We start from the raw sequence: 23897 nt of genomic DNA on the forward strand, positions 1-23897 counted from the left end.
CCAAGTATTTCAATTTTCAGAAAGTAAGAAGAATTTTCAACAAAACAATGTAATAGTTGATATTTAAAAATAAAATTAAAATAATGATTGTAAATCAAACCCATGTAAATTTAATCCAAAAAGTTAAATTTTTTATCAAGAAAGAATAAAAACTTCGACCAATTTGTTCAATTTTCAAGCCCAATATACAATTTTTCAATAACCAAATTTTAACCTATAAGAGATGATTTTTCAACTTTAATAATAAAGCTTTGACGAAAAACGTTAATTTTTAACAGATTAGTTTAATTTTCAACCAAACAGTTAAATTTCCAGCAAACAAAATAATTTTTTAACAAATTAGTTAAATTTTGAAGCAAATAGTTAAATATTTCTTTGTTAATGATTCATGATTCTAGTTAAAAGTTCACCTTTTTGTTGAAAAGTCCATTTTTTGGTAGAAAATTCATCCTTTTTGGTTGGAAATTCAACAGTTTGGTTTAAAATTCGTAAAATTGAATTTTTTTGTTGTTTGAAACTTCAAAAATTTGGTTGACATTTTTTGCTTTCTTAATTAAAAAGTCAACTTTTAATAAAATTTTTTTAAAAGTCAACCTGAAAATGTTATTATTTATTTTGAATTTTTGTAGATTAAACAATTTTGAAATTAATTTGAGAGTTGCAGCCCTGTGACTTATGGCAGTAATTTGACAAACTTCCGCTTGAAACGCCCCTAGAGTTTTAAAATTTATTATGGGTGTATTGATGTACTTCGGCTGGTTCAATCGAAGCCAAACTCTTGGGGCTTCATAACAAGGGGATTATCGGGGATTATCCGCCGTTAGGTAGCATTTAGCGTCGGATTAGGCGGACTGTTGGCACTCAGGCGCCTTTCAAATTGGCAAAACTTTGCGGATAATCTTGTTAAAAGGACACCGTCTTGACTCTTTTCTTGCAAATTTTAATCTCGAGGATATCGAGAAAGCCAAAATATTTTGGGGATAAAGCAGATTATTTATTTTCCTTACTTATTTATTTTTGCCTCTCGATTTAATCCTCTTACGATTCTATTATACAGTATACTGCTATTCCGCAATTTGGTTGAATTTCCTTGAAACTAAAATCAGGAACGTCCATTGATTACCTAAGGATTATTAAAAAAAACTTTAAAGACCTTGGATAATAATGAGCCAGACTGGAGAGCAATACATAGTGACTTTGTGAAGCTCTTCACCTAGGGTGATTGCTAGAGAGATTGATCGGCGACTTGGGTCGAAGCTGTTGTGAGTAACGAACGTTTATTTTTTAACAACAGTGGAATTTTAAATTAATCGAAAAATCTACCCCCCCCCCCTCCCCTATTAGAGCATGCAATGGATTTTAAGGTATTTCGAGGGACTACAAAGAATTTCAGAGAAGTACCAAAAATTGAAAGAAATTTAGCTTTCCAGGGATTGTTGAAAAAGTTTTTGGATAGGATTTTAAATCATTTAAAAAGATTTTCACAGTTTAAATTTTAACAGATCTTAAGGGACCATATTAGAAAATAGTTGAATTTTCAAGAAAAGATTCAAACTTTTAACAAAAAAGTTGAATTTTTTAACGAAGAGCTGATTTTCAACTAAGAATATTAATGTTCTATCAAAATACAAATTTTGAAATAAAATACTTGAATTTTTGACAAAATAATTCAAGTTTCAAATGAAGAAGATTTATTTTGTACGAAGAGAATTTTTAAGAAAATAAATAAATTTAGAACCAAATATTAAAATTTTAAACTAAAAAAAGGAAGTTTTTGATCAATTTTGGAAGAGACAAATTTGCAGTTAATAAAATCAATTTCAAAAAAAGAAAGATCAACCACTTTTTAACAAATTTTTGAGTTCTTAACCAAATTGGTGAAATTTCAATTAAAAAATCGTAATTTTCTATCCAAATAGACGACTTTTCTACGACTTAGTTGAATTTTCGTCCAAAAAAGAGAAATTTAACATAGTAGTTGAATTTTTAACAAAATAATTTAAAACAAAATAATTTAAACTTTTAACAAAATAGTTGAGTTTGTTACAAAGTCCTGAATTTTTAACTAAGAAAATTAATTTTTCACAAAAATTAGAATTTTGAACTAAGAAAATTAATTTACTATCAAAATACGAATTTTCAAATAAAATAGTTGAATTTTTGACAAAATAGTTTAATATTATACAAAATAGTTCAAGTTTCAAATGAAGAAGATTAATTTTGTACGAAAAGAATTTTTAAGAAAATGAATAAATTTAGAACCAAATATTAAAATTTTAAACTAAAAAAAGGAAGTTTTTAATCAATTTTGGAAGAGACAAATTTGCAGTTAATAAAATCAATTTAAAAAAAGAAAGATCAACCACTTTTTAACAAATTTTTTCGTTCTTAACCAAATTGGTGAAATTTCAATTAAAAAATCGTAATTTTCTATCCAAATAGACGACTTTTCTACGATTTAATTGAATTTTCGTCGAAAAAAGAGAAATTGAAATAGTAGTTGAATTTTTAACAAAATAATTTAAACTTTTAACAAAATAGTTGAGTTTGTTACAAAGAGCTGCATTTTAACTAAGAAAATTAATTTTCCACAAAAAAAAGAATTTTGAACTAAGAAAATTAATTTTCTATCAAATCGAACGATCATTTTCTACCAAAAGACGAATGTTCAACAAAATAGTAGTTGGATTTTCGATCAAAGTTTTTTTTTTTTAATAGTTGACTTTGACAAAATAAATTAATTCTGAACAAATATTTGAATTTTTCACGAAATATTTCCAGTTTCAGTCAGAAGAATTAATTTTCTTTTGCGCAAAAAGTCTTCAATAAAAAAATTAATTTGGAACAGTTAAATTTGAATTTAAAACGAAAAGAAAACTAATTATTAACTAGTTTAATTCAACGAAAAATGACGAATTTAAAAAAAAAATTAAATCCTGAACCAAATGAGGGAATTTTTAATAAAATTTTTAATAAAAAATAATAATTTTCTACTTAAATAAACGACTTATCGGCAAAATAATAGTTGAGTTTTCGTCGAAAAAATATTACTTTACCAAAGTAGTTGAATTTTCAACAAAATAATTAAAGTTTTAACAAAACAGTTGCATTTTTTTCATATTGCTGAATGTACTACTTAAAGACGAATTTTCAACAAAATAGTGGATTTTTTAAAACAAAGAGCTAAATTTTCAGCTTAGAAAATGAAAAAGTTTAAATTCTCGACAAAATAATTTCTTTCAAAATAGTTTCGCAAATAGTTCAAATTTCAGACAAGAAAGTTAGTAAAAAAAAAATTGTCAACAAATAACATAAATTTACAACCAAATAGTTCAATTTCAAACTATAATAAGAAAATTTGCTGTCAATTTTTAATCAGTTAAATTTTCGATTTAAAAATTAATTAATAAAAAAACAATGAATTATCAGCTAGTTTAATTCAACGAAAAAAGACGAATTTAGTTTAATCCTTAACCAAATGGGTGAATATTCAATGAAAAAAGATTAAAGTTCTACTATAGTAAAATTTTCGACAAAAAAAGATAACTAACAAATTAGTTAAATTTAAAAAAAATTAATTCTCAACAAATGGTTAAATTTTTTATTAAAGGCTTGATTTTTCAACTAAAAAATTAATCTTCTATCAAAATACGAATGCTCAACAAATTAGTTGAATTTTCAATAAAATAATTTAAGTTTTAATAAAATAGGTCATTTTTTTTACCAGAGAGATGAATTTTCAAAGAAAATTGAAAATTAAAGAATTTAATTTTTAAAAAAATAGTTGAATTCTTTAACAAAGAGCAGAATTATCAACTAAGAAAGATAATTTTCGTTTTCAACAAAATAAATAATTTTTTAACAAAATAGTAGAATTTTTTAACCAAATCGTTCAGTATAAAACTGACGTCGAATATTTTACAATTTAAAGATGTACATTTTACTTTATGATTTTTATTACATAATATTGCACTGGGAAAAATGTAATGAAGAAACTAAAATTAGAGACCTTAGTTATTCTTGAAAGGAAGATACTGCATTTGAAATGTAACATTTTTTAGGGTTATGTAAAAAATCCACCGTTTCCAACTGCGCATGTACCAAAAAGCGCGAGATTATTTAAAATAATATACTATGCACTTGTAATATTACGTTAATATAACATTTTTCTTATGAAGTTAGGTATTCTATTATTAAATTCGATTTATTTTAAAAAATAATAAAAAAGTTTGTTGCTATTTATCTGTATGATTATTATTAGTATTTATTGATTTCAAATAGGCCCGCGCTTTTAAGCGCATGCGCAATTGAAAATGTCGGCACCTGTAAATGGCCATTTGCCGGATGTCAGCGAACTAAAAAGGAACCCTCAAAAAGAGTTCCTTTAGAACCTAAGTACTAAAGGATGCCAACTTTGATCTATGTCACAACATTACTGAACCCTTTCTTTTTTCTTTGTTGAAATATTAGAAATTTTAAGTGTTCAATAACGAATGCAAAATTAGATTGTCGAAGAGATTGAAGAAGATAGACTTTCAAAGATGTAGTATAGAATAAGATACAGAAGAGATTTTAAAAGATAGACGGGAATTCACATTTTCAGAGAAAGAAACAAGATTGATATTACCAAATACAGGATAGAATGAGATAGAAAAGACGGTATTTGAAAGGATAGAAAAAGGTAGGCGGCATTGAAAAGATCGAAAAAGAGAGACGTTGTTAGACGTAGGATAGAATGGAATAAAGATGAGGAGATTGAAAAAGGTAGACGGTAATTTAGACTGAGATATAGAAAAATATTGACGTGGATAGAGAAAGGATAGAATTAGGCAGAAGAAAGGAGATTGAAAAATAATAAAAATAAATTTAGATTAACAAAAAGATAAAAAAAAGGTAGACATTGATAGAAGTAGAATAGGATGAGATACAGAAGAGGAGGTTACAAAAGAGGAGTTTACAAAAGATAGACAAACATTCAAATTGACATAAAGATAGAAAAAATGGACGTTAATTGACGTAAGATAGGACGAAACAGAAAATACGGCAATGAGAAGGATAGACGTGAATTTAGATTAAGAAAGAGATAGAAAAAGATTAACGTGGATAGGCAGAGGACAGGATAAGACAAAATGAATTTATATTAACAAAGAGATAGAAAAAGGTAGACGATAATAGACGTAGGAAAAAGGTAGGCGTTGGCAAATGTAGTAAACCATGAGATAGAAAAGACGGTATTGAAAATTATAGACGTGAATTTAGACTGACAAAGAGATAGAATAGGATAAATTTTCTCTACCTTTCCCTATCATAGACTGAGTTCTATAATTTTTGTAGGATAAATTTTCTCAGTGTAGTTTCTTTTAAAAAGTAAATTACCCAACTCAGCAGTGATAAGGAGCTTGAAAGTGTAGGACAGTAGCGTCATGCGTTTTTAGCGTGACGGCCGCAATTGTACGAAGTGAGTGACCGCGAGCACAGGCACGTAACATGTGCTGGCACGTACCATGCGCTGGCACGTACAGCTAGTATGCTGGGGTTCACGCACCTTGGTTCACAGATTGACGCACACTACTCAACGTGATAAATATATCCGAGTCACTCGACGTGAATCAAATCAAGGGCATTTGCCAGAGGCGTAAAATTTCAAACAAAAAATAAATTGAAATTTTCATTTTGCTTCTCAACTGGTCTGATGCAAAAACCTGCACGAAAAACATCAAAATTCAGATTTTTGATACAATATAAAAAAGTATATTTCAGTTATATTTTTTTTAAGTTAATATATCAGGTGGTGGATTGCTCCGAATAATACCGGATTACCCTGGAATATTTAAATATAGAATATTACTCTGGATGACTTGAAATTACACCGGATTGAAGAGGATTACTCTGATAAAATGATCTAATTATTATTACTTTCATAAACTTATAGTGATCTCAATTAGAATAGCTCAACCAAACGAAAGATTTTTTTTTTAAATTGTTGACCTTTCAACAAAATAGATGGACTTTTAACCAAATATTTGAATTTTCAATCTAAAATATAAATTATGCACTGAGAACATTAATTTGAAAATCGAATAAAGACGAATTGTTAGCCAAATACATAAATTTGCAATAAGTTCAGATTGAAAGTGAATTTTTAACCAAATAAGAAAGAGTTTTTAACAGATAGAAATAGTTATATTTTTATTTAAAAATATAATTTTCATAAGAAACAACGATCGTCAACAAAATAGTTAAATTTTTAATCAACGAAATGAATTTGCAGACAAAATGATAAATCTTGAACCAAAGAATAACTTGTTAACAAAATTGTTGAATTGTTTATAAAGACATTAATTTTTTACCAAAAGAGATGAAATCTCAACCAAATACGTAATAGTCTATATTTCAACCAAAAAATATTTTAATTTCGAAACAAAAACAGTGGCATTCAAATAAAAAGACGATTTTTCAGCAAAAACTTTATAAATCGTTTAACCAAAAAAGTGAAGTTTAAACAAAAAAGTTGACTTTTCAACCAAAAACTATATTTTTGAACGAAACTGTTTGATTTTAATAAAGTAGATTATGTTTCGACCAGAGAGTTGAATTTTCAACTAAAAAAGAACAAAATAGTTTAATTTCCAATCAAACAGATGATTTTTCAAAATGATGGTTTTTCAACTGAAATAGTTAAATTTTTAGTTAAAACAATTAATTTTCGAAAAAAGAGAATTATTCAAACAAATAGAGTAATTTGAAAAATCTACTTTAATTTTTAATTAGAAAAATAAGAGTTTCAAACAACAAAAATTGCCTTTTAACAAGAGTTGAACATTTAAAAAAGTAGTTGATTTTTAATTTTTACAGATGAAATAATTAATTTTTAGCAAAAAAGTTCATTTTGAATAAAAAAAGATGAATTTTGAATGAAATAGTTATAAATAAAAAAATATATTAGTGGAATGATTAAATTTTTAGTTAAAGAAATAAATTTTCCAGAAAAAAGTGAATTGTCAATGAGTTAAATCAACTAAAGAAGACATATTTTTTTAGAACAAGAATAATTTTTTACGCAAAAAGACGAAGATTTAACAAATTATATGAATTTTCTATAGAAAATTGTTGAATTTTGTAATCAGGAAGACCAATTTTTTACCAAATAGTAAATTTGTTTAATAAATATTTTTATTTTAACCAAATAGTTGATTTTTCAATAAAAAATATGAATTTTCAAGGAAATAGTCATAACAATAATAGTGAAAACAAATTTAAAATGATTTTATTTATTTATTTTAAATAATTTTAAGAGAAAATCTTAATATTTCAACGAATTTAAAATGAAATTAGCATTTCGTTTGGAATTCGAACAAAGAACCTAGAAGTCTTTGAATCATTATGGAATTTTTAAGAGAATAAATCAATTTTCTTAAGATTTTTAGAAAAATTGGTAATATTTTTTTATTATGAAAAATTATTCTAAAGTTTTTCAAATCATTTCAAATCATTTCGCAAATGGGCGAAAAAATATCTGAAAGCTTCAAAAGTTTTAGAAAATGTCTAAACAATAACTTCAACTTGGAAAGATTTATAAAAATTTACAGCAAAATATAGATTTTTGAAAAATTTGAGTAACAAATTTAGAAGTATTTTGAGAATTTTTAAAGGTTTTGAGAGAATAAACCAATTTTTTATGATTCCTGACAGCATTAAATTTTTCTTTAAATCAATTTTTAAAAAGTCATATTTTTTAATATTTCTGAAGGTTTTCAAAATTTTCGAAAAAATATCTAAAAGATTTAAAAGCATTTTTTGTTTGTTTAATTTTGCAGGATTTCAAACAATTCTGAGAAAAATTCGAATCAGTTTAATATTATTAGGAAATTTTGGAAAAATTTAAAACCAAATTTATAATTTGAAAAGAGATCATTTTCTTTTTAAACAAAGTGTACATTTTAAAAGGTTTTAAAATAAAATTTTGAAGCTGTTGAAGGATTTTGAAAGGTTTAAAGATAATAAACCAATTTTCTTAAGATTCCTGGAAAACTGAAAATGATATGTGTTCAAAGAAATTAATGTTAAGATTTGAAAGCAAAATTTTAAAGCTTCTGGCGATTGTGAAAGGTTTAAAGAAAATAACAAACCTGACCTAAGATTAGTGTGAAAATTTTAAATAGTATTTTTTTCGAAAGGTAATTGTGACAGATAATTTTCAATATATTTTAAAAGATATCTAAAAACGTCAACAAAATCTGAAAGATTTGAAGCAAATTTTTTTAGTTTTTGAATATTTTTCACAGTTTTAAAAACAATTCGAGTCAAATAAAAAAAATATTTATGAGTTTTAGAAGTTTTGAAGAAATCAAGAATATTTTCATACTTTGAAAGATTTTCGTATGTTTATGAAATATTTTTTAATTTCTTCCAAACTAGTTTTTGTTTAGTTTATTGTGAGTAGAAGATTGATATATTTTAAAAGAAATAATACACAGGATCCCAATTATTTAGGTATTCGATTCATAAATTAATATTAATTAATAATAAATACTTTTTTATTCATTGCTAGACTTTTATGCTGTAAAAAGATTTTAAAGTCTTTTCCTATCCCAAATCTCAATAATTTTCTTTTTTTTCTGCAACTTTTGTGATCGAGGAATTTAATTTTTTTCTATCCCTTATACTCCTTACTCTATTTATCTATGACGAATTTCAATTTTTTTCAATCCCTTTCTCTAGTTTTCGTAACAGAGGACGTTTACCTTTTTCTTTACTTCATTATAATCATCGAAAAGTTAAAGAATTTATACCTTTTATTATCTTATTTTTAATCTAAATTTCTGTTTATCTGTTATAATATACTCTTCTCTATCGCATCGCATCATACATATATCAATTTTTATTTTTTCTATTTATTTTTCCAATTCTTGAAAATATATATTTAAAAAAAAAAGATCGACACTCTTTGCTCCACCGGGAATCGAACCATAGAAATCCCAATTGTGGGCCGGGTGCCTTCCTATTAAGCTATTTGAGATATCGAAACAAGATTTAGTTTTTCATAAATACACACTATCTTAAGTAAGGTGTTAGAGAGTCTTTTTCAAACAAAACTTAATTTAAAATTTTTTTAAATTTATTTTCCATTTCGTCGCATCCTATATTCTTTTTCTATCCGCGTCAATATTTTTCTATCTCACTGTCAAGTGGAATTTCCATTTATCTTTTTTTAATTTCCTCTATTCTATCTCATCCTATCATTTGCGTATTCACGTAAATATTTATCTATTTATTTGTCAAACTAAATTCACGTATATCTTCTAAAAATGTAATTGTTTTGTTAAAACCTCAACTGTATTGTTGGAAAATTAATTATTGTATTGAAAAGTCAACTATATTCTTACAAATGTAATTAATTTGTTGAAAATTTACCTGTTTTGTTAAAAATTTAACTTCCTGGTTTGCAAAAACCAGCTTTAAAAAAAACTAATTTTTGGCTTAAAATTTACACTATTTGTTAAAGAATCCAAGCATTTTTGTTAAAAGTTTGTTTATTTTTTTGAAAACTAATCTGTATTTTAACAAACTTTAGCCCCTTTTGACCACGTCCTACAAATTATTTCTCTTTGCTTTATCGTATGTCGCACTTGTGTCCCTGGAACTTTTAAGCCCACTCTACCCTATTTTATTAAAAATTGTATTCTGAAAATTTTTTTTCATTTAATTGCCTCTTTGAAAGTTGAAATATTTTGCTAAAAAGGTATCAATTTTGAGTTTCGTTAAAAATTAAACTATTTTGTTGAAAATTTAATTATTTTGTTGAGAAATAAACTGCATTGTTACAAATTTAATTATTTAGTTGAAAAGTCAACTTTTTTTTAAATTTACGATTTAAAAAAAATTGAACTATTATGTTACAAATTCAACAAATTCAACAAGCTTGTGTAAAAATTGAGTTTTGAGCTTAAAATTTCGACTGTCTGCTCGAATATTTGACTGTCTTGTTACAAAATTAACTATTTTATCAAAAATTCAAACATTTTGCAAAAAATTTATTTAATTTGGCAAAAATCCAACTATTTTGCCAACCATTTAATTATTTTGTTGAAAACTCATCTGTATTGTTACAGATATAATTTTTTCTATTGATATTATTTGAAAAAAATGTATTTATTTGTTGAAGACTGAACTATATTGTTAAAAATTTAATTGTTTTGTTAAAAGTGTAATTATTTTTTTTAAACTGAACTTGTTTGTTAAAAATTGAATTACTTTGTTAAAAGCTGAACTGTACTGCTACACATTTAATTTTTTTTTTTTGAAAATTAAACTATTTTGATAAAATTTAATTATTTTGTTAAATATTCAACTATTTTGTTAAAAATTTATTTGTTTAAAAATGAACTATTTAGTAACAAATTTAATTATTTTGGTGAAAACTCAACAGTATTGTTAGAAATTCAATTATTTTTTGAAAATTCGACTGTTTTCTTAAAAATTTAATTATTTTGTCAAAAATTCAACTATTTTGTTAAAAATTTATTTGTATAAAAACTGAACTATTTTGTAAAAAATTAAATTATTTTGTTGAAAACTCAACTTTATTGTTACAAATTCAATTATTTTTTTGAAAATTTGACTATTTTCTTAAAAGCTTTATTATTTTCTTAAAAATCAAACCAATTTATTAAAAATTTAATTATTTTGTTGAAAACTAGACTGTATTGTTAAAAATTTAATTATTTCGTTAAAGATTCCACTTTTTAAAAATGAACGATTTAAAAAAAATTACACTATTATAATTTTGTTAAAAATTTATTTAATTTGACAAAAATTCTACTATTGTGTCAACAATTTAATTATTTTGTTAAAAACTCAACTGTATTGTTACAGATATAATTTTTTTTTGAATTTAAGTATTTTCTTAAAAATTTATTTATTTTGTTGACATTATGACTACCTGCTTGAATGTTCAACTATTTTGTTGAAAAATTATTTATTTTACTAAAAAATCAACTATCTTATAAAAAATTTAATAATTTTGTTAAAAATTTATTTAATTTGGCAAAAATTCAACTATTGTGTCAAAAATTTAATTATTTTGTTGAAAACTCAACTGTATTGGTACAGATGTAATTTTTGTTTAACTCAAGTATTTTCTTAAAAATTTATTTATTTTGTTCAAATTTCGACTATCTGCTTGAATATTCAAATTTTTTCTTTACAACGGTATTTATTTTGTTAAAAAGTAAACTATTTTATTAAAAATTCAACTGTTTTGTTAAAAAATGAACTACTTAGTTGAAAGCTGAACTGTATTGTTCCGCATTTAATTTTTTTTAAATTCAACTATTTTGATAAAATTTTAATTATTTCATTAAAAATTCAGCTATATTATTAGAGTTTTATTTGCTCAAAAACTGAAATATATTTTGTAAAACATTTAATTATATTGTTGAAAACTCAACTGCATTGTTAAAAATTCAATTATTTTTTTGAAAATTCGAGTTTTTTCTTAAAAATTTAATTATTTTGTTAGAAATTAAACTAATTTGTTAAAATTAAATTATTTCGTTGAAAACCAAATTGCATTATTTCAAATTTAATTATTTAATTGAAAAGTGAACTTTTTTAAAAGTTTAGGCTTAAAAAAAAATAAAACTGTTATGTTACAACTTCAAGAAGCTCCTAAAAAATGGAGTTTTTTGGCTTTAAATTTCGACTATCTGCTTGCATATTGAACTATTTTGTTTAAAAAATATTTATTTTGTTAAAAATTTATTCAATTTGGAAAAAATTCAACTATTTTGTCAATAATTTAATTATTTTGTTGAAAACTCAACTGTATTGTTACAGATATAATTTTTTTTATTTTATGTATTTTCTTAAAAATTTATTTAATTTCTTGAAAACTAAACTATTTTGTTACAAATTCAACTGTTTTGTTAAAAATTAAATTACTTTGTTGAAAGCTGAACTGTATTGTTACACATTTAATTATTTTGTTGAAAATTCAACTACTTTGATAAAATTTTAATTATTTTGTTAAAAATTTAAATATTTTGTTAAAAATTTATCTCATTAAAAACTGATTTATTTTGTAACGAATTTAATTTTATTGTTGAAAACTCAACTGTATTGTTACAGATGCAAGTTTTTTTTTTAAATTAAAGTATTTTCTTAAAAATTTATTTATTTTGTTTAAACTAAACTATTTTTTTGAAAATTCAATAATTAACAATCATCGTTGAACAATTAGTGAACCATTACTGTGAAATTTTTGCCTTATCATTAAAACGATATATGTAGGTATCACGGCAGCCGCGACTTTATTCAAGATCGAAATCGAACAGTATCTAAATTAAAGAATTCTTCGACCGGATACAATGAACCGGATGTTAACATTACAAGGAAAAAATCTTCGAAAATCCCTGGGAATCGAACCTCAATCACGAGTTAATAATTCCGATTGAACGCTTCTGCACAACACACCATTAACTTCTTCATTTTACTTTCTGATAAAATACTTTACTGTAACAAAATGATTAAAAAATTGTTAAATGTTTAAGAAAATAATTTAATTGAAAAACTAGTTGAATTTTATAAAGAATGGAAATTTTCAAACGAAAAAAACTAATTTTTTAGAAGACCGTTGCATTTTCAACTCAAAAAGTTGAATTTTGAACAAAAAATTAACTTTCATCCAAGAAAAATGAAATTTTAACAAAATGGATTCAATCCTCACCTATGAAGATATTTCTTTAAAAAGAAGATTAAGTTTAAACCCGAAAATTAGAATAAAAAAATGCTATTTTTCAACTACATAAAATGAATTTGAGAAAATTAAAGTTTTACAAAATAATACGGATTTTCTAAAAAATAACCAAGCTTTTAAAAATATTGATATATTAATGCTCTACCTAAAAACAAGAATTTTTGACAAAAAAGGTTATTTGTGAAGCGTGATGAATGTTGAGAAGAAAGTTAATTTTTAATCAAATAGTTGGATTTATAAACTAAAATATATCAGTTTATAAACAAAAATGTAATAGTAAAATTTTTTATTGAAAAATTAATTTAAAAAAAGGATTCTCAATCGGTATAATTAAAAAAAGAAAGAATTTTCAACAAAATAGTTGACTTTTTAACCAAATAGTTCATTGTTTAATCAAAAAAAATTTTTTTTAAGAAGACCGTTGAGCTTTCAACAAAATAATTATATTTTTTACCAAATAGTTAAATACAAACAAAATTAATTGAATTTTTAACAAAATATTTGGAATTTCAATCTACAAATATAAATAATTTAGTTTTCAACCGAATAAATACCGGTTAAATTCTAGACCAAAAAATTAGGTATAATAAATATAAATGATATAATAATTATGTAATAATATAATTATATAATGATTATATGATATTGAAATTTCGTGACATATTTGGAAATTTTACGAGATCCTTTTGAAATCTTTAAAATCTCTTTCAAATGCACTTTGGAAATCCCTTGAAATCCTTTACAAATTTTTAAATCTCGTAAACTTCAAATAAGTCCAAATCTTATAAGAACCATTGAAACCTTTGAAATCTCTTTATAATTTATTGATATTTTTAAAATCACTTAAAATCTTTTGAAATCTTTTTACAAAAATTTTTAAATCTCGAGAGATCTTTTTGAAAAGTTTCAAATCCTGTGAGCTATTTTTAAATCTCTTAAAATTCATAAGAATCCTTTGGCAAATGCGAACCGGCTTGAAATCCATTGCAATCTTCAAAACCCATGAAAATCCCTGAAACTGCTTGAAAGTCCTTTAAAATAACTCAGGATCGATTAAAATCTTTGAATTTCCGTGAAATATTTCAAAATCTTTAAAACCTTGAAATTTTTTTCAAAATTCATTGAAATCTTGAAAATCCCTTAAAATTGTGCGATATCTTTGAAATTCTTTAAAAAAATTTGAAATCTTCTAGAACACTTTTGATATCTCTTAATTCCTTAAGGCCTATTTAAATTCTCTTTCTCCTTGAAATCCTTGAAATCGCTTGAAATATTGAAAATCCCTTGAAATCTCTCAGAATAAATTGAAATCTTTGAAATTGCGTGAAATATTTCGAAATCCTTTTAATTTCTTATAAAAATGTTTAAATTCCGTGTACTACTTTGAAACCTCGTTAAAAACTTATAAAATTTTGCCGAAGTCCTTTCAAACTCTTAGAAACGATTAAAATCTTCAAAATTTCCCTGACATATGACGAAATTTTACGTAATCCCTTGAAAACTTTGAAATCTCGTCAAGATGTATTTAAATCTTTAAAATTCATTAAGATCGTTCGAAATCTTTGCAACATCTCATAATCTCTTGAAATCCTTTAAAAAGCCTTAAAGAAAGCTCTAAAAAGCTTTGAAAATCTGGTTAAATCTCGTAAATATACACACAAACACACACACACACACATAAATCTCGTGTCACTATGTTTGTCGCCACTAAACTCTGAAACTACTTAACCGATCTTGATGAAATTTTGTATACAGGATGTAATTTGGTCCAACTTGAGGGATAGGATATTTTTTATGCCGATTAATTACCTATTTATTTTTTTATTGCAAATTAAATGTTTTTTTTGTAACTTTCATAAGTTACAAATAAATTATCACTTGAAATTTTTGACGTAACTTTTCATCCTCAATCCCGTGGGTTTTGAGATCGGCTAAAACGTTTTCATGTTTATTAGTGAATATTAATTTGACTGTATTAAATAGTTTAGTATAATATTTATTGAATGTATTATAACTGGGCCACAGCAACGCGTGGGCGGGTCTACTAGTATTTTGTAATTCTTTGAAATACCTTAAAGTCCCTTAAAATATCTTGAACGGAAGGGGGGGGGGTATACAAATAAATTCTTCGAGATTGTCTAACTTTGTAACTATTTGCATTCGTCGAAGGCCATTCAGAAATTTCTGGCGAAACGCGACCTTACAGAACTTTGGAAGCCCCAATATTGACTGGACAAAATACTTGGTCATTTATGTTCGAAGACCATCGTTATTATTCGGAAAGTGTATAGTGATGAGTTTCAGCTACACGCAACTTAAAGAGTAGCTAAGGTGATTTTAAATCTGAATCCTCGAGAGTGAGTCGGAGCAACATGAAGGTAAAGGGTATAGTTTTCTTCGACCAAGATTTTGTTCTGCACCTTGAATACGCTTCAAAAGGTCAAAAATAAAACAAAGAGCTTTTGAAGCGATTATGTGACACAGTTAGAAGGAAACGGCCTGATTGGTGGAAAGCTGGCGACTGGGTCAGGACAGCGCACCTGCACATTCATTGCAGCTTATTCAGCAATTTCTGGGGAATCGCCAGAAATTTCACAACACCCTGCATAAATTCGGCAGTTCCCATAAAGGTCTAATCTGACTCCCTGTGACTAATGGCTGTTTTCCAAATTCAAGTACCCCATGTGACAAAATCTTTCGGCATTTTTGGCTTAAGAACAAGTAACAATGCCAGCTTTTGAGAAAAAGATATAAATGAATGATTCTCATAGTTTTGAGTTTGACTGACCTCACACTCGCTCGCGGTGACCCGACTTTCGTCATACTTCGGTTTCTTGCTCTCGATCGGCGAGTCGATCAACTCGATCCTATCTACGCGTTTCCGTCCTCACTTTTTCTTGACTCTGGAAGAATAAAATAAGTAAAAAGATCTCCAAGTTACGAAACTACCGTTCATGCGGCTTCGATGACTCGCTAACGGATATCGATATAGGGAACCCTGATATAAAAGTTTCAACGCTCCTGTCGCTTGTCTTACTTTTAAATTAAAAAAAAAAATTTTGGTAAAGAGAGCACAAGGTTCGTCCCAGCTTTCGGGGTTCGGGGTTCCTACAATGCGAATTTTTTATCGCCTCTTGCGAGGTTTCGGCTTGAATTTTGTCGGTCGAATGTGCACGCGTTTTTTCGATCAAGTCGATAATGGACCGTCCGTAATCTACGTTACGTTACGTAAATTAAAATCCTTTTAATATTGGACTTCACAGGTAAAAATACTCTAAAACAGAGAAAATTGGGCGATTTTTGACGAAAATTTGTGACTAATAAGGAAATAAATTATTTGAAAATTTTAAAACATAAATTAAAAAAAAAATTGTATCCAAGCTATTGCATTAACAGCCAAATAGTTGATCTTTTAAGCAATTGAGATTATTTTGTTGTTAATATTGTTTTCTTTTTAATCACATAGTTTCGTTTTGAAATAAAAACTAATTTTTTCAAATTTTAATTAAACAGTTGATTTTTAAACAAAATAATTACATTTTCAATCTGCTAAAAATTATTTGTAACCAAAAAGTTGAATTTTCAAGCCAGAAAAACAAATCTTTTGGTATACAGTTAAATTTTTAGCCCAAGCAGTAGAATTTTTAATAAAAAAGTTAATTTTAAACCAGTCAATATTACTTTTCTACTATAACAGAAGAATTTAACATCTAAAAGGACGTATCTACAATAAAACAGTTAAATTTTCGACTAAAAAAAATATCTTAACAAAAACAACTAATTTTAAAAAAAAAAAAAAATTTACCTAAATTTTTTATTTTTCGACTAAAAAAATGAACTTCCCATAACCAAGAAACAAGATTTTCTACAATAAAAAAAATCGAATTTTGAACAAAATACAAGAATTTTCTACTCAATAGGTTAATTTTCAACTTATAAAGGATAAGCTTTGCAACCTAAAATTAAATGAAATTAAATTATAAGATAAAAGAATTAATTTTAATAATAATAAAAGTTAATTTTTAATAAAATAGTTGAATCTAAATCCCCAAAAGATGAATTTTTATCCTAATAGTAACATTTTCTACAAAAAAGAGGATGCGTAATAAAAAAATAATTTGTCAACAAAAGTTAAAGTTCCAACAAACAGTAGGATTTGCAACTAAAATTATGATTTTTTAGCCAATAAGATTTAATAATCTAGTACCCCAAAAAAATGAATTAAAAAAAAGATGAATTTGCAACTAACTCTATATATCTCACCAAAAATGAAATAGTTAAATTTTCAATTAAAAAATTATTTTTAACAATCACAAAAAATGTTAACAAAAGAGTGGAATAACAGGAAGACAAATTTTTAACCGAAAATGGATAAGTTAAACTTATATTGAAAAAAATTAATTTTCAACCGAAAATAAAACGAATTTTAATTTAAATAATTGGACAATTAACCAAAGAGATCAATTTTCAACTAACAAAATTAATTTTTGACAAATTGATTTACTTTTAAACCAAATATTTGAATTTTTGACAAAAAAAAGATGAATTTTTAACAAGAAAGATAAATTTTCAACTAACACTATATATCTTTCACTAGAAATGGATGAGTTGATTTTTCAGTTAAAAAATAAATTTTTAGTCAAAGAGAAAATTAATTTTAACCAAATGGTTTAATTAGAAAAAAATAAATAAATACGATTTTTCAAACTAATAGTTAGATTTTCAACTAAAGAAGATCGATTTTCAACTGGAAAATATATATCTTCGAATAAAATTATAATAATCAAATTGACATTAGAAAATTTAATTTTCATCAAAAGGAAACTATTTTAAAAATATGCATTAGAATTTTCAACCCAAATAGTTGAATTTTCACCCTGATACTTGAATTTTCTACCGGAACAATACAATTATTAACTAAAATATGATTTCTCAACAAAATAATTTATTTTTTAACAAAAGAAGATACATTTTTACCCATAAATGGATTAGTTAAATTTTTATTTAAAAAATTAATTTTAAATTAATTGGTGGACGGGTCTTTTTATTGACATATTACTTTTTTCCATGATTATATTTTTTGTTTTCATTACACAGTTTTGAATTTTTTATTAAACAGCTTAATTTTTGTGCACAGAACATATATAATCACCATCGAAGGAAAATTTTACAACGATTTTATTAATGTCTTCCAATATGTCAAAAAAATATTTATATTCTAGGTTGGGACACCCCTTAAAACATGAAAAATCAATGTAAATATCAATTTACATTTCAAGTGTAAAAAGTACAGTAAATTGACCAAAAGTGACCTGTACCACACTCCTCTAGAATTTTTAACCAGACGAGATGTTGTATAAACTAAATAAAAATAATAATTTTCAACAAAACCGCTGACTATTGAACCAAATAGGCAAATTTTTGACTTCAAAAGAGGATTTTAAAACAAAAATATAAAATTAGACTTTTCAATTGAAAAAACTAAACTCTTGTCCAAACTAGTTTGATTTTATTTTCGGGTTCTAGTAATTCAGTTCAGCGCGAGCTCCACCCTTCCCCCCTTCTAAGAATGGCAGCGTGTTTTTGTGGATGATCACTAAAGATGATATTTCGTTTTCTCAAATTCAGGTTTAAGTAATGAAAAAATATTTTCAAATGAGAAATCAGGAATGAAAGATTATTTAAATTAGATCTGTGAAAATTGCTTTTTACTAAGGTGGGCTTAGAATCACTGTCTGAATGTCACATCCAGTGACAACCCATGGCCAGGGGAGAAGAAAACTGCAAAAAACTATCTCCAGGGTTCAGCCGGTTTTGTGACTGTTGAGTTTGAAGGTGGAAATTCTATCCTATTTAAAATCAATTTTTTTATGTTGATCACTTCTTTAATGCTTGTATCGGAATGCATCAATAATAAAACCTGATTTACATTTTTTTAATTTTCCCGCCATTACAGTCTTTAGGAGAGGAAAGTTTAATTTGGAGAGAAGTTCCTCTTTAGTAAGACGCAAACTGAGAATATATCCTTGGAATTACGCGGCGGGAGGTCTCGGCCTTTATCGAGTCTAAAACTCTATACAGGTGCTACACGCGTGTTTAAAATCGCACGTGAGACTAAACCTGAGCTGTGTACTCAGCTTCAGTGATGGCTCGAAACAACTCGCAGAAAAAACAAATCTTATGTACTAGGGTAATGAGTCAGGTCAGGGATGGAGAAGAAAGAGAAGCCAAAAAACGAAACAAACGCGAATCAAGATTCAGAACCCACAGAAACCGGAACTGTGAGGACATTTTCAAAAGAGGATAAACGAACGTATACATGAGGCAACTTGGAAGCTGATAATCAACAATAAAGACATAGAGGGCGCATCGACTATAATCCAGAGTGTGTGGTACTGCGATTGTAGGAAGAAAGTTTACTGATGCGTGGTGCAATCAGGAAGTCAAAGCAGCTGCTCTAGAAAAGAGTAAAACGTATGAAAGAAAGTTGGACATCACAAGAGAAGAGAGACTGGAAAATAATTACAGACACACAAAGAGGAAAGTCAAGCTACTAGTCAAGGAAAGTAAAGGTGTATTAAAAACAGAATAAGAAAAGAAAATGCAAAAAGTCTTTAAAGGAAGCAAGAAACTTTTTTATAAATGGATGTTGATCAATATAAAGGGAGGTAAAATTACAGAGTTAAGCAGCTTGAGAAACAGGAAGGTATTTCGAGGTTTTAGGCAGTCGGCCAACTGGCGGTGTTCAGAAGAACTTGGGTCGGAATTTTGACCCGGCGTTTAACTGCCTGGTTTATTTTGGCATTCAGACAAATGTTTAACTATTCTTCTAAACGCCTGAAGCATCTGAGGCAATTAGAAGAAGCCCATCAAATAGCATAAAAAGTCATTAAATGGCTGTTTAACATTTTATTGTTACTTTTATTGTTATATATTGAGAAAGCCTTTTAATGTAAGATCATGCTTTCACAAATTTTAAAGATAAACATTTTAATATTATTTTACAATTAGGTCATAAAAAAATTAAATAAATAAATTTATCATTCAAAATTCATAATTAGAAATCTAAACGCATTTTCGTGGTATTTAGTGAATATTATATACAGCTTCTTATGTTAAATTATGAATTTAACAAATTAATAAAAAATAAAAAATTGTCCTTTAATTTATACTTTTAAAGCAGATAATTTCTTGTAATCTCTATAATATATTGTTACTAATTTATTATCTAATGACTATAAATAATTTTTCATGATTATTTGACTCAATGATAACAGGTATTAGACTCAGTTTAAGAATTGATCTTCTCCGGTAAAAAATTGTATTATTTGGCTCAAATTTAAATTACTTTCTTGCAAATTTAACAATCTGGTTAAAAAGTCATAAATCTTGTTTGAAAATCCAGCAATTTGTTTAAAAATTCGTCTTTTTGTCTGAAAAATTGAATCTTTTTTGGCTCAAAATGTAAGTGTCTGAATATAAATTAATCCCCTTTGATTGAAAATTTACTTTTCCGTTAAAAAATCATATTTTTTGGTATAAAATCAATTTTTGGGTATTAAATCAATTTTTTTGTTAAAAATTAAAATGTTTAATTATAAGTTAATCTTTTTTAGTTAAGGACTCAAGTATTTTCAATCAGTATTTCAGCTAAATTCAGCACATATTCGGTCTTACGGTCAATGATAAAATCAAAATAAAAGCATCCGAAATAACATGTGAAAAACATATTTATTTTTTTTAAAAATCCTCAACGTTTCGACCAACACTGGGGGTCTTTATCAAGAGTCTATATACAAATCTATAATTTAATAAAAAATTGTATGAGCGTAAACGTTTTAGTAATTAGTGTCGTAAAAAGGATATCGGTTTGAACAAAATAAAAAAATTATTATATTGAAACACACCTGAGTCAAAAAACAAAGTCATATTTTATAAAAACAAACTGCGTCATTAAATTTTTTTTTTTTTAATTTTTTAACAGAATAAAATTTCTATTGATTGAAATTAGAAGAATTTAAAAAGAGGGGGGAGGGGGTTAATGCATAATGCATTGATAAATTTGGTTTATATTCAATATTTCAGTTTTTAAATTTATTGAAGTGTTGATATATTTATTAATAAAAATTGATTCCATGATACGTCTTTTAAAAGTATTATTTTCTCTGGCCAAGATTTTAATATTAGCAAAATCAAAAGCATGACTGAGTTTCCACGAATGTTGTGACAAATCTGTGTTCAAATTGCCAATTCTACAATCTCTGTTATGTTCGTAAATTCTACTTTTCAATCTCCTGCCAGTTTCACCTATGTAGTGTTTTTGACAACCATTGCATTTTATTAAATAAACTACATTAGACAGATTTTCTATTGTCTCAGAATCTTTTTTGTTACTCAATAATTTTTCTAAAGTATTGTTATTTTAAAAATAAAATAAATAAATAAATTTTCTATTAACAGCAAGGGATAATTGTTTAATTGTAAGGTAGTTTTCAATTGGTCTAAATTATCTTTTCTATACTTCACATCACTTAATTTTATGCATCTGTCCACTAAACCTTTAATCAATCCTATTTATTGACTGAACAACTGATGGGATTCATAATTTAAACCAAGATGGTTTCTTAAACCAGTTCGTGATAAAATTTCCACTAGCTATTCTTTGAATTTCCAAATCTAAGAAACTTAAGATGTTGTTTTTTTCTTTATCAAGAGTAAATTGAATGTTTTCATCGATACTATTAAATATATTTAAAAGCTCTATAATTTTGTTAGTTGGAACGATTGTTAAAATGTCATCTACGTAACGTTTATATAAAATTGGTTTGAATGATAATCTAGATGAGGCTCTTTTTCAATATCTTCCATAACGAAATTTGAAATTATGGGAGATAATGGAGATCCCATTGGACATCCTGTTAACTATTTATAAAATTTATTATTAAAAGAAAACACTGTATTATTAAAAACAGTTCTAACGGCAATTAAAAATTCATTTTTTGAAATTTTTGTTAAGTTTTTATATAAATTTAATTTTCCTTCTACACAATCTATAGCTAAATCTAGGGGTATATTATCAAACATTGAAACGACATCTAACGAATCTAATGAATGTGAATGAGGTATTCTAATGTTATTAAGATTTTGTTTGAGATCCCAACTGTTTTTTATAAACGACTCAGTTTTTCCTGAAATAAGTTTGAAAGTGTTTGATAAGTGTTTTGCTAGGTTGTAAGTTGGTGATCCAATTGTGGAAACAATCTCCAGGTTTGACCTGGTTTGTGTACCTTTGGGAGTGCATAAGCCTTTGCCACAACACTGCTATGCGTTTTCAATCTATATGCTACTGATTCATTGATGCATCTTTTATTTTCCCATTTAGAAACAATATCATTGCATTTATTTTCGACTGTTGGAATTAATTAGTTTTTACATTTTTGTATAAATTATTGTTTTTTTTTAATTTTTTCTATAGTGAAATTATAATCATTCCCATTCGCTGCCACCATAATATTGCTTTTATCGGCATTTACAAATAATAAATCTTTGTGGTTTTTTTGAAAATTTATAATTTTTTCTGTAATTTTATTATTATTTTTAAATTTGGTATTTCTATTGTGATTTGAAATTAATTCAGTTACTGTCCTTCTAATTTTTAATTAGTCCTATTCTTTTTCAAAATTTTTTTTGGAGTTTTCAATATTGGCAATGATATTGTTCACTGGAATTTTATCGGTATTGTAGGGAACACCAAATTTTTTCCCAAGGCTAAAGATTCAGCAATTTCATCAGGGATTTTTACATTTGAAACATTTCTAAAACATTTTTTTACTCTAAATTCTCGAAGTTTAACATTTGTTTCGAAGTTTCAATCTTGTAACCATTGTAGCTTTTTAATACAATCATTTCTAACGTTAAATTTTAATTTTTCTAACGCCTGATATTGCGAATCAAAGAAAAAATGTAAAGAAATTTAATTATTGTTTGTAAATAAACGATATTTTAAATAATTAGAAATATGACCGAATTCGTGAATATTTTTAACTACGTTATTAATTTCGCAATTTAACAATTTTCTTTGAGTGGTTAGTTTAGTATTCTCAAAAATAAATATGACTTTATAGTGCAGATTGTGAATTTTAAACTTTTTTGTGTGATTTAGAATATGAGCTGGAATAACGGCTTCCTTGCGACATTTAATTAAAAGCGTACGTTGTTCTTTCAAAATGAGGAGTCGATGTTGAAATTTAATCCATTTGTCCATGTCACTTCTCACGTTTTCACCATAACTTGTCGAAATATAAGACAGGTGTCCCATTATTAACAGTACGTTACTGACCTTGTAGTTAAAAAATATACAAAACAATTGTAGATACAGCAGATCCAAAACTGTTTTTCCTTTCTTCGACCGTTTTAACTTTCAATCAGTATTTCAGCTAAATTCAGCAAATATTCGGTCTTACGGTCAATGATAAAAACAAAATAAATTTGATAAAATATTAATGAAATATACAACACTTCCATTAGAGAAAAGAAGAAAAAGGAATGGTTACAAAATTTCAAAAAAACTTATCTAAAAGTTACCTTACCATATGTTCAAAGCCTTTCTGAAAGATTACGGAGATCCTTAAAAAAATTTAATATTAACGTTTATTTTAAAAATAACAATACTTTAGAAAAATTATTGAGTAACAAAAAAGATTCTGAAACAATAGAAAATCTGTAGAATCTGTAGAATTGGCAATTTGAACACAGGTTTGTCACAACATTCGTGGAAATTTAGTCATGCTCTTGATTTTTCTAATATTAAAATCTTGGCCAGAGAAAATAATACTTTTAAAAGACGTATCATTGAATCAATTTTTATTAATAAATATATCAACACTTCAATAAATTTAAAAACTGAAATATTAAATATAAACCAAATTTATCAAAGCATTATGCATTAACCCCCTCCCCCCTCTTTTTAAATTCTTCTAATTTAAATCAACGTAATTTATTCAATCTTATATTCTCAAGCTTTGGCGCGCCTTTCATCATAGTCCGGGAGCTGGGTATGTTCCCGTATGCATTCAAGAGGCAAAAGGTAAGAACTAGTTAATCTTATGTATTTTGACCCGCTGAATCCAATGGTACCGGT

Source organism: Belonocnema kinseyi, chromosome 1 (genome assembly GCF_010883055.1).
Source record: "Belonocnema kinseyi isolate 2016_QV_RU_SX_M_011 chromosome 1, B_treatae_v1, whole genome shotgun sequence".
NCBI classification, from domain to species: Eukaryota; Metazoa; Arthropoda; class Insecta; order Hymenoptera; family Cynipidae; genus Belonocnema; species Belonocnema kinseyi.